Genomic DNA, 14651 nt, shown 5'->3' with positions numbered 1-14651 from the left:
CAATACAGGATATTAATATATTTTACGTTCTGTTTTTCATGCCAAGTCTTTGAAATCCAGTGTGTTTTGTACACTTATAGCACGTCTCATTTCAAACTACCTACTTTTTAAGAGCTCAGTGTCTATATGTGGCTAGTAGCTGCACACTGGACAGAGCAAAGTTAGAATTTGGGAGGGGCAGCAGGAAGACAGTTCAGGCAAGGGGAGATGGGAGCTGGTAGTGGAAATACACGTGGCAACGATGTAGAAAGGTGAGGAACACCAGGCTGCTCCTCCTCCAGTCCAGTGAGGGAGTCACAAGGTGATGTTGGTCATGAGATGCAGTGTGAGAATTCTTGCCCCGAGGGCGTTCACAGTGTCAGATGCGTGACTAGAGTGCTATGTAGGCCAGGGGTAGGGGCAGGAGAATGAGTTGGACTGGGGGATCTTGGTGGGGGGAGAGGAGTGGTGGCCGGACGGGCAGAAGCTGAGGCAGTTTGGGGGCCAGATCAGAAAAGGTCTCGTTTGTCTGAGTTGGAAGCTTGTATCTTACCTTGCAGGTGAGAGGGCCCGCTTGAAGAACTCTTAGTAGGTCAAATGATAAGATTTGAGAGCTGCCTGCCTGTTAGCAAGGCCAGGAAATTGGATTGGGGGGTGACGGGACAGGTGACACTACTGGCAGCAAGGGAAGAGACAAATGAGGAAGGTCTGAACTAAGGTGCTCCATGAATGGAGGGGGGGGTGCGATTTCAAAGGACCAATGCAGCAGGAGCTAGTGGTTGCCTAAGTGAAATAATGAAAGAGGTTTGTAGAAGCCAGGCGAGGAGTGATCAGTCTGAAGCAGAAGAGATCTGGGATAAGAGGCCATGGTCCAGGCAAATCAAGTGACATCGGGCTTGGGCCAAATATTTGGAGACACAGAAGAGAGAACAGTTTCTCACAAATACTCTCTATATATTGACAGAGTAAAATGGAACATTTTGGTATATTTCCTTTAAAGCATCTGCTGCTTTAGGTAGGGACAAGTTCAATGACAATTTTAAATGTTGCCATTTAAACTTATTTTATTATTAGCATGTTCCTCTCATTTTTTTCCCCTCTCATTTTTATTAACTACAAACATTTGTCGAAATTGTGTACCGTAAGTTAGCTTACCCTTTCCTGGATTGTTAAATTGTTTCCTTCCTTTCTCTCTTTCTTTTGTACTTTTTTCTCTGATATGAATAATACCACTCAAAACATCTTGGGAAGCAGCTTTTTCTATATTTTGTGTTATTTCCTTAGGACAGATTCCATTGAAGTCAAATTGCTGGGTTTGAACGTGTTTCTGACTTGATTCACTGTGCTCTTTCCTAAGTGTTGCTCCCAATGAGCCTGCCAGCAGCAAGGATTGAGACGACCGTTTCCACTGTAGTCCGAGTGGCAATAAACACATTCGTGTAATTTGATAATTGGCGGTAGGCATTTTGGAGAACGGGAGTGTCAGGGAGAGGGCCAGAGGAGTTAGGAGGAGATCCTGGCTAATGATAGGGGAAGGTGAATTTGGTGTTAGGGGTGTTGAGTTTGAGAAAAGGGCAAGATCCAAGTGGACACGTCTAGGAGGTTGTTGGACATGGGGTGTGGAACTTAATAAAAGGATAGAAAGCTGTGGTATGGTTGTTTATTGTCATCATGGTTCCATCAAATCTTCCCACAACCTCTGATGCAGGTCGTGTTCCTACCCTCAACCTGTAGATGAGAAACTGAGGCCCAGCGAGCGTAACTACTTGGCTGTGAGCACCCAGTCGGTAAGTGGCCGAGCTGGGATTCCTGATTATAAAGCCCACGTTATGCCTCTGCTAGTTATCTGGCTCAAAAGTATATTTATATATCAGAAAATATATTTACCCACCTCAGTGAATGTTAATATGTAAACAAAAGCCCTAGAGTTTTTGCGTGTCTCCCAAAAATGTTGCTTTGACTTGTGCTGCTCTCTTCCTGGTCTGTCTTACTAGATTCTTCTAGGGAGACTTGAGGCTATATTCGATTTCAGCATGGCAGAAGATAAAAAGACTCCTTTTGTGTTTTGCTGTTCATTGGCCTCTCTGTGGCCTTGGCGGGCCTAGCAGGTGGTAAAATATTTGCATGGACGTTAGTGCCAAAGGACCTTGTACAACCAGAGCAGAGCCCGAGGTGTCATTTCGGGCTCCTCAGCCAGTCTTATTTTGTCTCTCTCATTCAGCCTTGTTTGAAGCAAAGTCATTTTGCCATAAGGCTCCCTTTGCTAATTTTTCATCCATTACTGACGTTTTATATCTGTAGCTTCTAAGATGTAAGATGAACTTTGGACACAGATATGTGTATCACACATACACCAATCCCTGCCTCGAGGGCTCGGGGATGTCTGGAGTTCTGAAGAGAGGTGAACCTAGGATAAAAGTCCAGTCGAGCTCAGATGGTTTGTTTGGGACAACTGAAAATGGTTGACTTGCTCCTTTTATTCTGGGAAAACAGCTAATTGATCGGCCCAGAATATTTTGACGTAAACTTTTGTAATTTGTATTTTTATTTTGCTTGTAAGTGCTTTACTTGCAGTTGGGCATAAATACTTTTACTGGCTGTTTAGAGTACTGATCTTTCCATAGATAAAACTGTAGAGAATTGTTTATTTAAAAAACGGACTCTCAAAATAGCAAATTGATTCAATTTAAGTTTTTAAATTATGCTTTAAAGGAGGAATATGTTATTGTACTGTAAAATTAATAATCTATAAATGTGGTAGACAACTATGCTGTCTTTGGATTTTAAAAAAGTTTCAGTTCCACAGACATTTTTTTCAAGAGTGTATGAGTGAGTGCGTGTGTGTGTCTGTGTCTGTCTGTCTGTTTGCTCAGGAGGGCTGTGTGTTCAGAGATGAATAAGGCAGAAGCCCGGGACCTCTGGTTTAATAGGAGAGGTAGACACAGAAGCAACTACATTTCCCATGAAGGTGTTAGTGCCTCGGTGGAGCGGGTGAAACCGTAGAGGTGGCCACACGCACGGTGCAGAGGAGGCACAGCAGAGAGGCCTCTTGGAGAGCCGCCAGTGCTTTTTCCTGAGGGAGATGAGGTCCGAGGTGGGTTTGGAATGACGAATACGGGGTTTTCCCAGTGGACAAGTCGGGGACGAAGGGACTGCAGAGAGAGGAACTTGTGTGAAGGTCATGGTGTGGCCACCATGGAGTTACGTGTATAAAATGACTTTTATCCTGTGATGTGTGTAGATGTTGGGAACCGGGAAGATGTAGGTAGAGAATAGGAGCCAAATCTGACGTGTCCCCTTGGTGAGTGGCCCGAAAGTGTCAGACTCCCTGATTTTGAAACATGGGTCCCGGGAAAGTGAGAGCTTCCTTCCTTTTGGATTGCAAACCCTGAGGGTGTAGCACGGGCTGCCAGCGTTCATCTTTCCCCAGAGTAGAGGGAACCTACTGCAAATCAAATTCATAATCAGAGGGAAGTGGGGCAGAGAGATGGAGGGTGAGACGAGCGCACTGGACCTGTGTGAGCTGAGAGGTTCCCCATGTCTGTGCCATCTCCACCCCTGAGCGTCTCGGTCGCAGGTGCCAGTAACTCCCTGTTTTTGCTTTAGTTAGCTTGAGTCCTATTTCTGGGTCATGGGATGGAAAGAATACAGATTAATATGCCTGAAAGAGAGGGGGAAATCCCAGATCAAGGATGGGTGGGTGAGTGCATATGTGTGGATATGCTTTTCATATTTTTTAAGAGCTGAGCAAATTTCAGTGTATATATACGTAGAAGAAGGAACTAATAAAAGAGCAAAATTGAAGAAACAGTGCAGAGAAAGGGAATACAAATGGAGAAAGGCGGGGTCTTCAGTGGGATCAAGAGTGTGGGACGGGAGATCAGGCTTGACAAGAGGGACACTGCTTCCGCTAAGGCCACTTGGAGGAGTTAAGAATGGGGTCCTAGATGTGGAGGGAGTCCTCACACCATGGCTTGTGTTTTCTCTGAGAAGGTAAGAGGTAGAGTCAACCAACTGCTGAGCCAGTTTTCTTGCTGGTGAGGTGATAGGAACTGAGGATGTCTTGTTCCCTCTCCTGTGCCATGCATCCCCTCATAAATGCATTTAACTTATGCATTCAGTACTGGGCCAGAAGCCGGGGAATGTATATATATAAAACGAGGACAGTTCAGGTAGTGCACATATTGTCTGGCCTTCCGCACAGTGACCATGTGTCCCAGAGTGCAGCAGGTGGGCCCAGGGAAGTGCTGTGTTCTCAGTGGTCTTCTTTCTTTCGTGTCTCTCAACTGTGGGACCGTCTGTCCTACTGGGTGTGGCTCTAGTGGTTAGGGGTAACTTTGATCTTCTCCATTTTTGCCTTGAATGCAGTTTAACCTCACGTAAGATGTGCTTTTGCAAAATGTTTTCTAATATTCTCATTGGATCAATCTGCTGCCTTAAGCTACCAGTTCAGAAAGGACTTACCTTTTAGATTCTTAGGCTTTGTTTCTGACTTAGTTCTGAATGCCCATTTCAAGTTTTTAACTGTGATTTTTACAAAAGAGATATTTCATAACCATTTTTATGTCTTTTATATTTTTTTAGAAACTGAAACCACATCTGAGAGATATTTTAAAAGTAGTTGTAATTTTTAACAGTAAATACGTAATTTCGCTATTGCAACCACGGTTTAGCTTAAAAGATAAGGAGCCCTTTGATGTTGTCTTGTGTTTGATTTTAAGTGATGGCACATATTCACTGAACTTCAACCATGGTTTGAAGGACACATAGGTACTAGTGACATTGCCTGTGCCCAAGCGTGGGAGCCATAAGAATGTGCCACTCAGGTCTCTGCTGTGGGATCATGACTGACTAATAGCTCCAACTGCTGCTCTCTGATTCACCAGCAAAGTTTAGCCAAAGCTAGGCTTCTCTCGGGTTACTTGCAGTTACTGAGCAAGCAGGAGTACTAATGTGGTCCACTCATGCAAGAGCCACATGCCTCTGAAGGGTGACTTTGGCTTAAGGACTCCACATAGGTGTGGTCAAGACCTTCTCAGGACTGAGTTGGAGTCTGAGACTCTTCCTCCCCAACCCTCCTTCCATCCCCCTCTCCTTCGCTGGGGGTCAGACCTGCACTGTGGTTGAATCCTCTCCAGGCCTTTTCAGGTCTCTCCCCTTTCCCTTCACAGGCAGTTCCCCCAGTCAGTCTCCTACATGTGTAATCCTGTCTTGGTGTCTACTTCTCAGAGAGCCCAAAGTGACACACCGTCCCTTTCCCAGAAGGTGTTGCCCATCCTACCGTCTAAAACCCTTCCGGGAGACAGCACGAGCACACTCCATCTTCCACATAAACTCGATCTATCCCTCCGCCCTGAAATGCTATTTCCTCAGAATTCCCACAGCATTTGGAACTTTGCGTTTGGCGTTGATGGCCTTTGGCTTTGTGTCTGCAGGATATCACCTACTAGTTGATAAATACACTGAGAACATGAAGAGCTTCTTGTTCATCTTGATTCCTTTTGGTAACATACTTCCTTATTTGTAATCGTAGTAATTAGCATTTAATCAGCACTCTCCAGGTGCCAAACACTGCCAGAAATACTTTTACATGGATTAACTCATGTAATCCTCCCAAATGGGATCGGTAATATTATTATCCTCATTTTACAGATGAGACACAGAGAGGATAAGAATCTTGTTCAAGGTTATGCAGCTGGTAAGTGACAGAGTCAGGACTTGAACCCAGGCAGCTGGCTCCAGAGTTCCCTAGTTCATTTAGCAGTTATTTTTTATCCAGACAGAATAGGTGCCAGGGGCTATACACAGTGTTGGGGATGCCAGAACTTGCAATCCAAGTCTAGAATAAATAACTATTAAAAAAGCAAACAAACCCAAAATGTGATTTCCAAATAGACGGGTGTAAGTCTGTGGGGGAGTAGCAGCCACCTGATGTTTTGAAAATTTTCTAAAAGCTTTCCTGCACCAAAGATTGTTTTCACAAGCCAGATGTTCCCGTCATTAGTGATTTGAGACCGAGAATTAAGGCCTCTTGAAGGAGCCCCCTAACCTTCTCCCTTGTGTACGTGCACTCATTATCAGACCTACCGTCTGATCCCGAGGGGAACAGCTGTGAGAAAGGACTATTTGTGTGGACAAAAGGGAGAAGAGGTTGGGAAAAGAGGTCCGGGGAGAGGGGCAGCCGGACCAGAGGGCTGTGGGTAAGGATAGCCTTGGGTGAGGCTTCTTTCATGGAAACAAAATTGCAGAGACACTATTGTAAAATTTTAAATATGCAGAAACCGAAACTGAGTCACTATCCCCCCAAAAGGACTGGTTATAAGTAGTAAAAATTCTTTCAATGAGATCTTTGATAGTGTTTTTAAGACAGCATGGAAGAGAGGGGAACAGATGACATATGTTGCTTCGTTAAAACTTTTTAAAGGGATTAACGTGTTTTATTTATGTCTGGTCATACTTCTGGAACAAACAGTGTAGACCTCTATTTTCCATGGACTTCATATCTGGTAAGATAAGGATGTGTTTGGGTTAGTTCGGCTGATGTAGTAGAACTTATGCTGAATTTTGGGGTAGAAGTAAAATATCACCTCGTGTGTGTGTGTGTGTGTGTGTGTGTGTGTGTGTGTGTGTCAGGTTGCAGCTATTTATTTTGGAAAGAATGGTTCCATTCCTCTCTTCCCGCTCCTTAAATAAATATGTACCCAAACAGACACATCATTTTAACCGAAGTAAGTAAATAACGAACTGGAAAAATATTTGAAATTTATAGGAGAGGATGTAGTTATAACCTCAGTACATAGAGAGCTCCTACATATTAATAGGAGAAATTAGAACAGATGTTTAAAATATACATATATATGTCACAAATGAAGAAATGACAAGAACCAATGTTTTAAATGTCACTTCAGTTATCTAGGATATATAAACTTACAAATAAAAAAGCATCTACCGATGATTTTAGCAAAGTTGCTGTTGTGTGTTTCTTCCCTTAATGATTCCTCCCGGTTATCTGTATTTGCTTTCCAATACACCTTTGATAGGATTCTGATTTGGTATGATCTCTCTGGAAAGTAATTTGTTGGTATGTGCCAATGGTCTTAAAAAATGTACATATCATTTGACTTAATTTCCTTTTGTAGGAAATGATGATAGGTTTACTTAAAGGCGATTAAGAAATGCATTGCAGCATTGTTTTCACGTTTAAAATTTTGTTTATTGAGGTAAATTTCACATACTATAAAATTAATCATTTTCAAGTGAACAATTCAGTGGCATTCAGAACATTTGCAGTGCTGTGTAATCACCACACCTCTGTCTAGGTCCAGAGCAGTTTTATCACTCCAACAGAAAACCCTGTACTCATTAAGCAGTCGCTCATTCCCTCCTCCCTCCAGCCCCTGGCAAGCAGCTCTGTGTGTTTAACCAGCTGAGGTTTTTTTTTCCTCCTAAAAATCATTCTGCTCCACCAGGGTGATAGTACAATAGACCCTTGAACAACGGGTTTGAACTGCATGGGTCGACTTCTATGTGGATTTTTTTTTTTGATAATAACAGTACAGGACTGTAAATGTATTTTATCTTCCTTATGATTTTCTTAATAACCTTTTCTTTTCTCTAGCTTACTTTATTGTAAGAATACAGCATATCATGTGCATATTACATACATACAAAATATGTGTTAATTGTATATGTTATTGGTGAGGCTTCTGGTGAACAGTAGGCTGTTATGAGTTAAGTTTTGGGGGAGTCAAAAGTTGCATGCAGGGAGTAGATAGCCCCAATCCTTGCATTGTTCAAGGGTCAGCTGTATATGTTGAGCATATTTATATGAGTGAGGACTCTTGGTTGCAAGTGGCAGAAACTCAAACTAACTTAAAAGGGGGAGATTTAATGATACACACAACTACTGTAGGGGAACATTTGGCTTTAAGTACATATGACTGTTGATAGGGATGTAAGTGGAGTCCAGGACACTCACCCATTCTCACCTCCACTCTCTTTTTTGACCTCCCTCTTGGTGAAAAATACTCCTTCCACTCTTGGTTCTATGTCCATTTGTTTCCTTTCTGTGGTTTTCCTTCGTTCTCAGGCTGACTCTTCCAGGTGCAGGAGAGATGGTCCCTGAAAGCTAGTGACCCTTGAGAAGAGTGTGGCTGCTCTAGGGCCCCAGGTCCTGAGACCATGCTGATTGGCTTTACTTGGGTCATGGGCCCATTCCCGTGGGAGATGGGGTACTCTGCTTGGCCGGCCTGGATATCATTTGCCCGTTCCTAGAAATGGAATCTCATTCTGGCTCGTATATTCCTGAGAAAGTGGTTCTGGAAAGGCATTCTGATACATTCCCACACAAAATAGTACTGCTCGTATCTCTGCTCATGCCCATGTATATATCACAAGGGCATTGACTTTTGTGTTGATAATCCTCGGGCATTGAGAAAACTTTACATGACGTTTTATAAGTTCTACTTAAGACTGTGGGAGTTATATTTGAGGATTTATCGAATTTGAGGGGAGTAAGGGTTTTCCTTGTAATAAATGGATTTACCACTCTTTGAATTCTATCTGTGTTAGTATACATTTTTTTAAGTCATTCCACAGGTAGGTACTGAGGGTTTGCTGTGTGCCAAATAAACCTCCAGTTTAATGAGCTTTTCATTCATTCGGGCAGATGGACAATAAATAACAAGTAAATGTATAATTTCAGGTAATGATTATAGAAAAATGAAGCTTGATGGGGTATGTGTACGCTGGTCTAGGCAGCAGGGTCAGGGAAGACCTCTCTGAAAAGGGGTTAGAGTCAAGATCGGGTTAAGCAGGGAATAGCTTGGTGATTATTTATGGGGTGGTGTTCCAAACAGAGGGAACAGTAAGTGCAAAGGCTCTGAGTCATAAATAGGCTTGAGAATCTAATGGAAGTCAGTAGAGTTGGAGGAGTTGTGGGTGGGGGAGGAAAGGGTAGGACCAGGTGGGGCTTGTAGGTCTCATTGAGGATTTGGGATTTTTCTCTAACTAAGGTGAGATGGGGAGCCCCAGGGGGAGGACAAGCAAGGGAGTGACCTGAGTTGAACTTCAGGACCTTTCTTTGTAAAGCCTTTCTTTTCTTTTGGCTTACTTTATAAAACGTGTGATCCTTTGCCCCAATTCTTAGCAGTGACTGGAGACAGAAAAGGGAAGAGGTAAGAGAAAGAAGTGGTGCTGGAGAAGCGAAATGAGTAGCTGTGGAAGCCGTGGCAGAAGCAGGTTTTGCAGAAGGTGGGCACATGTGGCCCGTGTCTGTCCTTATTGTGGCAGCAAGCAGTGATAAGACAGGCTGGGAACACTGCCGGCCATGGGACAGGAAAGCTAGACTGCTGTGGGGCCATGTAGCGGGGCCCACACAGCAGCCCAAGCTTGTAACAGTATGGAGGTGGACTTGCTGTGTTTCCCCAAATTTCAGTAAGAGGCAAGAAGCAGATATATTAGAGAGTACCCCTGGGATGGCTGGGTGGCTCAGTTGGTTAAGCGTCTGACTCTTGATTTCGGCTCAGGTCATGATCTCAGGATTGTGAGATTGAGCCCCGCATGGGCTCTGTGCTGGGCTCCTGCATAAGATTCTCTCTCTCAGTCTCCCTCTGCTCCTGCTCTCCACCCCCCCCTCCCCGGTGTGCACACAGTTTCTCTTTGTCTTAAAAAAAAAAAAAAAAAAAGTACCCCTGATTTTGACAAAACGTGGAGATAGATCTGCCAGTTGCCAGAAAAGAATGAGCACAGGAAAATGTTGATTGGTCAGGGTCATATTAATTTATCTATATCATGATTGCAAAGAGAAGCCAGTGGTTGGCTCAATTTCAGGAACCGACCAAATTAAGGCCCCATTTGTACTTTATATTGTGTTTCTTTTTTTTTTTTTTTAGATTTTATTTATTTATGTGACAGAGAGACAGCCAGCGAGAGAGGGAACACAGCAGGGGAGTGAGAGAGGAAGAAGCAGGCTCCCAGGGGAGGAGCCCGATGTGGGACTCGATCCCGGAAGACCGGGATCACGCCCTGAGCCGAAGGCAGACGCTTTAACGACTGCGCTACCCAGGCGCCCCTATATTGTGTTTCTTAATGGAAAGACCTGAGGGAGTCTTGATCTCTGGCTCAGTGTAACTTGAAGAGATGTGATTTTTATCTCTTATATACCTGTGTAAAATATTCCTTGAAAAATCAAGCCAGTAATGTCACACTGCACAATCTGCTCTGTATTTAGGTGACAGGATAGTGTAGCCTGGGGAGCTAGACTGGGTTTGGCTCCTGGCGCTGTTCTCCCAGCTGTTGCTCCTTGGTCAAGTGACTTCACCTCTCTCTGACTCAGCTTTCTCCTGTCAGCCTCAAACAGGTTAACATGTATCCTGGGATTTCAGGACAGAGTATGGCACATAATATGTGCTCAGTAAATATTAGCTGCCGTCATCACCTTCTTATTTGTTTTATGTAGTCTATTTTGGAAATCCTTACATGTTAGCACACTTATTTCTACCTCAGTCTTATTTATAAAAAAATCTTTCTTTTACTTGAGTAGAGTTGACACACAGTATCACGTTAGTTTCCGATGTACAACGTAGTGATTTGCTCATCACAAGCGTAGCTGCCATCTGTCACCGTACAGCACTATTACAGTAGCACTGACTGTATTCAATATGCTGTGCCTTTCATCCCCGTGACTCGTTCACTCCATAACTGGAAGCCTGTACTACACTCCCCGTCACCCATTTCACCCATCCCTCTACCCCCTTCCTTCTTACAACCATCAGTTCGTTCTCTGTATTTATAGGTTTGATTCTGCTTTTTGTTTGCTTGCTTATTCACTTGTTTTGTTTTTTTTAGATTACACATGTGAGTGAAATCATACAGCACTTGTCTTTCTCTGACTTATTTCGCTTAGCATAATACCGTCTAGGTACTTCCATGCTGTTATAAATATCAAGATCTCGTACTTTTTTATGGTATGGAGTAATATACCCTCGTATGTATGTACCACTTCTTCTTCTGTTGGTGGACACTTGGGCTGCTTCCATATCTCAGCTATTTTAGTAATGCTGCCGTGGGCATAGGGATGCACATAGGCTTTCAGAATGTTGAGTCTGGTTCATAAACTGCCACAACAGTCGTGGGAACTCTGGAGGGGAGCCAGGTTCGGGAGGTAGGAGGATGAGTGCAGCTTTGGGCAGTCTGAGTTGTGGTGCCCGTGGGACACCCCAGATGTGGGTTCTGGCTGGGCAGTAAAAATGTAGGAATGGGAGCGTGGGAGAAGAGAGGTGCAATCATGCTGTTGCCAAGGGATGTGTTCTTCATAGAGTGACAGTTAAGGATTTGGGGTAACTGCTTCTTTTATTGGGCAGATAAAGAGGAAAGATAAAGGAGCAGTGTGTGAAGCTGGGAAGGGGCTTCGATGCCAGGAAAGCAGTTTGTCACAGAAAGCCAGAGAAGAGTGAATTTCAAGGAATGAAATGTTGGCAACGTTTAAGAATGCAAAAGTTGTGGGGCAGCTGGATTAGGAAGTGGTAGTGCATCAAGGAGGTTGTCACTGAGCACTGAAAGAAAAATCTAGGTGAGTGGGGGGATCCTAAGCCAGCAGAGAGATGGAGTGAGTGGGGGTGAGACTGGAGGCTACACACAAGAATACCCTTTTAGAAAGTGTGATGGTGAAGACAGGGGACTGTAACTCAAGGCGTAGCGTGGTCAGGGGAGGGCTTTACAGGCTGCATTTACTGTTTGCAGGCTGACTAAACGGAGATAACTGATGGTGCACGATGGTGGGGATGTGGGCTGATGTAGGGTCAGGTATACAGAAGAGGATGCAGAGAGGAATGTATGGGTGTCCTGACTGCTTCTGCAGAACCTAAGGCAGACATCAGGCATGGAGGGGAAGGAACGTGGTGCGAGGCGCTGTGGTGGTCTCGGACACAGACCAGATGGCTCAGAGTCTGACAGAATGCTCCGGCTTCTAGACGGTCATCAATCAAATACGGGCACGTGCCCAAGGATGCCAACAAGGGGTTTTGTTTTTTGTTTTTCAGTGAATTGCTCATTTTTTTCCCCTGTGAGTTATAAATTGACGTAAATCTTGAGCTTAATTTTTTTCCAAATTGGTAGAAAATTCAAATAGGAAACAATCTGACTTTTACCCTGTTTCCTAGTTTTGCTCCACTTAACTTTTTTTCACAGGTGTGTAGAGGAAAAAAGTGTGATATTATGGGTAATCAAAATAGCAAAGAAAGATATTAGAATCCCTTTTTTAAGAAAAAGCCTTAAACCATGGGGCGCCTGGGTGGCACAGCAGTTGGACATCTGCCTTCGGCTCAGGGCGTGATCCCGGCGTTATGGGATCAAGCCCCACATCAGGCTCTTCTGCTGGAAGCCTGCTTCTTCCTCTCCCACTCCCCCTGCTTGTGTTCCCTCTCTCGCTGGCTGTCTATATCTCTGTCGAATAAATAAATAAAATCTTTAAAAAAAAAAGAAAAAGAAAAAGCCTTAAACCAAAAAACCCCATTTGAAAGCTCCTCTGTCCCTCCTTCTTTCCCCTTTTGCTCTTTCTGTCCTTTTAGAAAAAAATGTAGTTGTTGAAGAGTGTATCAGTTAGTTTGTGCTGCATAACGGATTGCATTACAAACCATCCCAAAGCTAAGTGCCGTAATAAAACAACCAGTCATTTTGCTTACAATTTTCTGGGTTTCTTGGGCAGTTCTGGTTTAGGCTTGCACATGCCTCTCACATCGGCTGGTGGTAGATGGCCTCATTTACGTGTCTCGTGGTTGGCATGCTGTTGACCAGGGCACTCCATGCTTGCAGGCTATCTTGAGCTCCTTTCGATGTTGGCCATAGGGTTCCAAGCTTAGCTGGTGCCTAAGGTTTTTCAAACTCATGCTTGCTTCACGTTTGTTAATGTCCCATTGACCAGAACAAGTTCCGTGCCTCTCTGATGCAAATAGAGAAATAGACATCTCTTGCTAGGAGAGGAAAACTCTGCATTCTTGCAGTCTACTACGAAGAATCATCATGAAGAACCAATAAAACTAGGATTGAGATTTTAAAGTTTCTTTCTTTTAATACAATTTGTGTTTTGATTGGAATACCAGGAAGAAAATATAGCAAAACAACAGAAAGAAGGAAAATGTTTGCTGTGAATCATGAAATCATCTTATGATAACGTCAGCCTTCCGTTATTTAGGCCAAAACCCGAGTTTATTGGCTCTACCTTCAAATACATCCAGAGTCATTGGCCTCTTCTCACTGCCTGTGCTGGTATTGCTGGTGCTCCCATTATCCTCACGCAGATTATTGCAGTTATTCTCAGAAATGGTCTTCCCCTTTCCACACTTGTGACCTACACCCCCCCCCCCCCCAGTCCCTGCCAGAGTCTCTTCAGAAGAGCAGCTGGAGTGATGCTTTAAAAATATGACTCTGCACCCTCAAATAGCTTCCCAGTTGTGGAACTCATTACGATGGCCTCAAGCCCCACCTACCTGCCAGCCTTTACCCTACCCGCTTTCTAACCTCACCTGTAGCAATTCTCCCCCTTCGTTGTAGACTCAAGGGCCTTCTCGCTGTTTCCTGACCATGCCAGACTTGCTCAGCCATAAGGAGTTTGCACTGTCCAATCCCTCTGCCCGGAACAAATTTCTCCCAAATGTCCATATGGCTTATTTCTTTACCCCCAAATGTCCATGTGTTTCTCTTCCTTACCTGTTGCAGATCTTTGCTCGGATGTCATCTTATCAGCAAGGTGTACTTCCCTGGTCAGAATTGAATACTGCCTGTTTGGGCATTCCCCATTAGCCTTTCCTCTTGGTTTTCTCATTTACTGAATGCCTCCTACTGCCAGAATATAAGCTTCTTCAGGGCATGGTTTTTTGTGTTTTGTATCACTCCTGTATCCTCAGGGCCTGGAAGAATCTCTGACACAGAGACATTCTTTCGTATTTGTTCAATGAATGAATGCCATCTTACCTTACTTCCTAGAGCTGTGGGCATTCCGTTAGATCAGGGGTCCACAACTTAGAACTGGCTGCTCGTTTTGACAAATAAGTTGTTGGACACAGCCATACCAGTGCATTTATGTTACCCATGGCTGCTTTTGCACCATCGTGGCAGCGTTAAATGATTACAAGAGGGGCCTAAAACATACACTCCCTGGCCCTTTGCAGAAAAGGTTACCACTTCCCAAGTTAGAGGCTGAATGACAAGCCCTTAGCGCAGGGCCCCCGGCAGAGAGACTGGACAATAAATGCAACTGGCTGCTGTAGGTTTTGTATTTTCTCTTATTGTCACTATCGAAAGAACAGTGCACGTGACCTGAAGACATGCGTGGCTTTTCAGTTATGACTGCTCTGTGCCTCTTCACATCAAAAAAGCTAGAACTCTTTCTTTGCATCTGCTGTGCATTCCTTCATAATTTGAGCTCATAAGTAATTGAGAAACAAATAAATTGCATTCCACAGGTTGACAGTGATTTGGGAAACGTGGAGGCTGTGGTTAAACAGCTAGTGAAGAATGGCTCTGCTAGGTGTGGACTCAGGTGCTGTGGCTTGGGTGTTTATCTACATTCCCAACAGGGGTTCCACGCTACCTCCTGGTAGTTTTTGAATAAATGAGTGTGTGTTCAAGCTTCAGTGTTTTCAAGATAACGTAATTTTTTTTTAAAGATTTTA

At 43.9% G+C, this 14651-nt stretch overlaps 1 long non-coding RNA gene across 1 annotated transcript in view; it reads left to right on the top strand.

The window, feature by feature from the left end:
• The window catches only part of LOC125281936 (uncharacterized), an 80493-nt gene that overhangs the window by 49194 nt on the left and 16648 nt on the right, over positions 1 to 14651 (top strand). The window lies entirely within an intron of this gene.

This window comes from Ursus arctos, unplaced genomic scaffold (genome assembly GCF_023065955.2).
Source record: "Ursus arctos isolate Adak ecotype North America unplaced genomic scaffold, UrsArc2.0 scaffold_16, whole genome shotgun sequence".
Lineage (NCBI taxonomy): Eukaryota > Metazoa > Chordata > Mammalia > Carnivora > Ursidae > Ursus > Ursus arctos.
The sequence above is the reverse complement of the archived record's forward strand: the minus strand, read 5'-3'. Positions and strand labels throughout refer to the sequence as shown.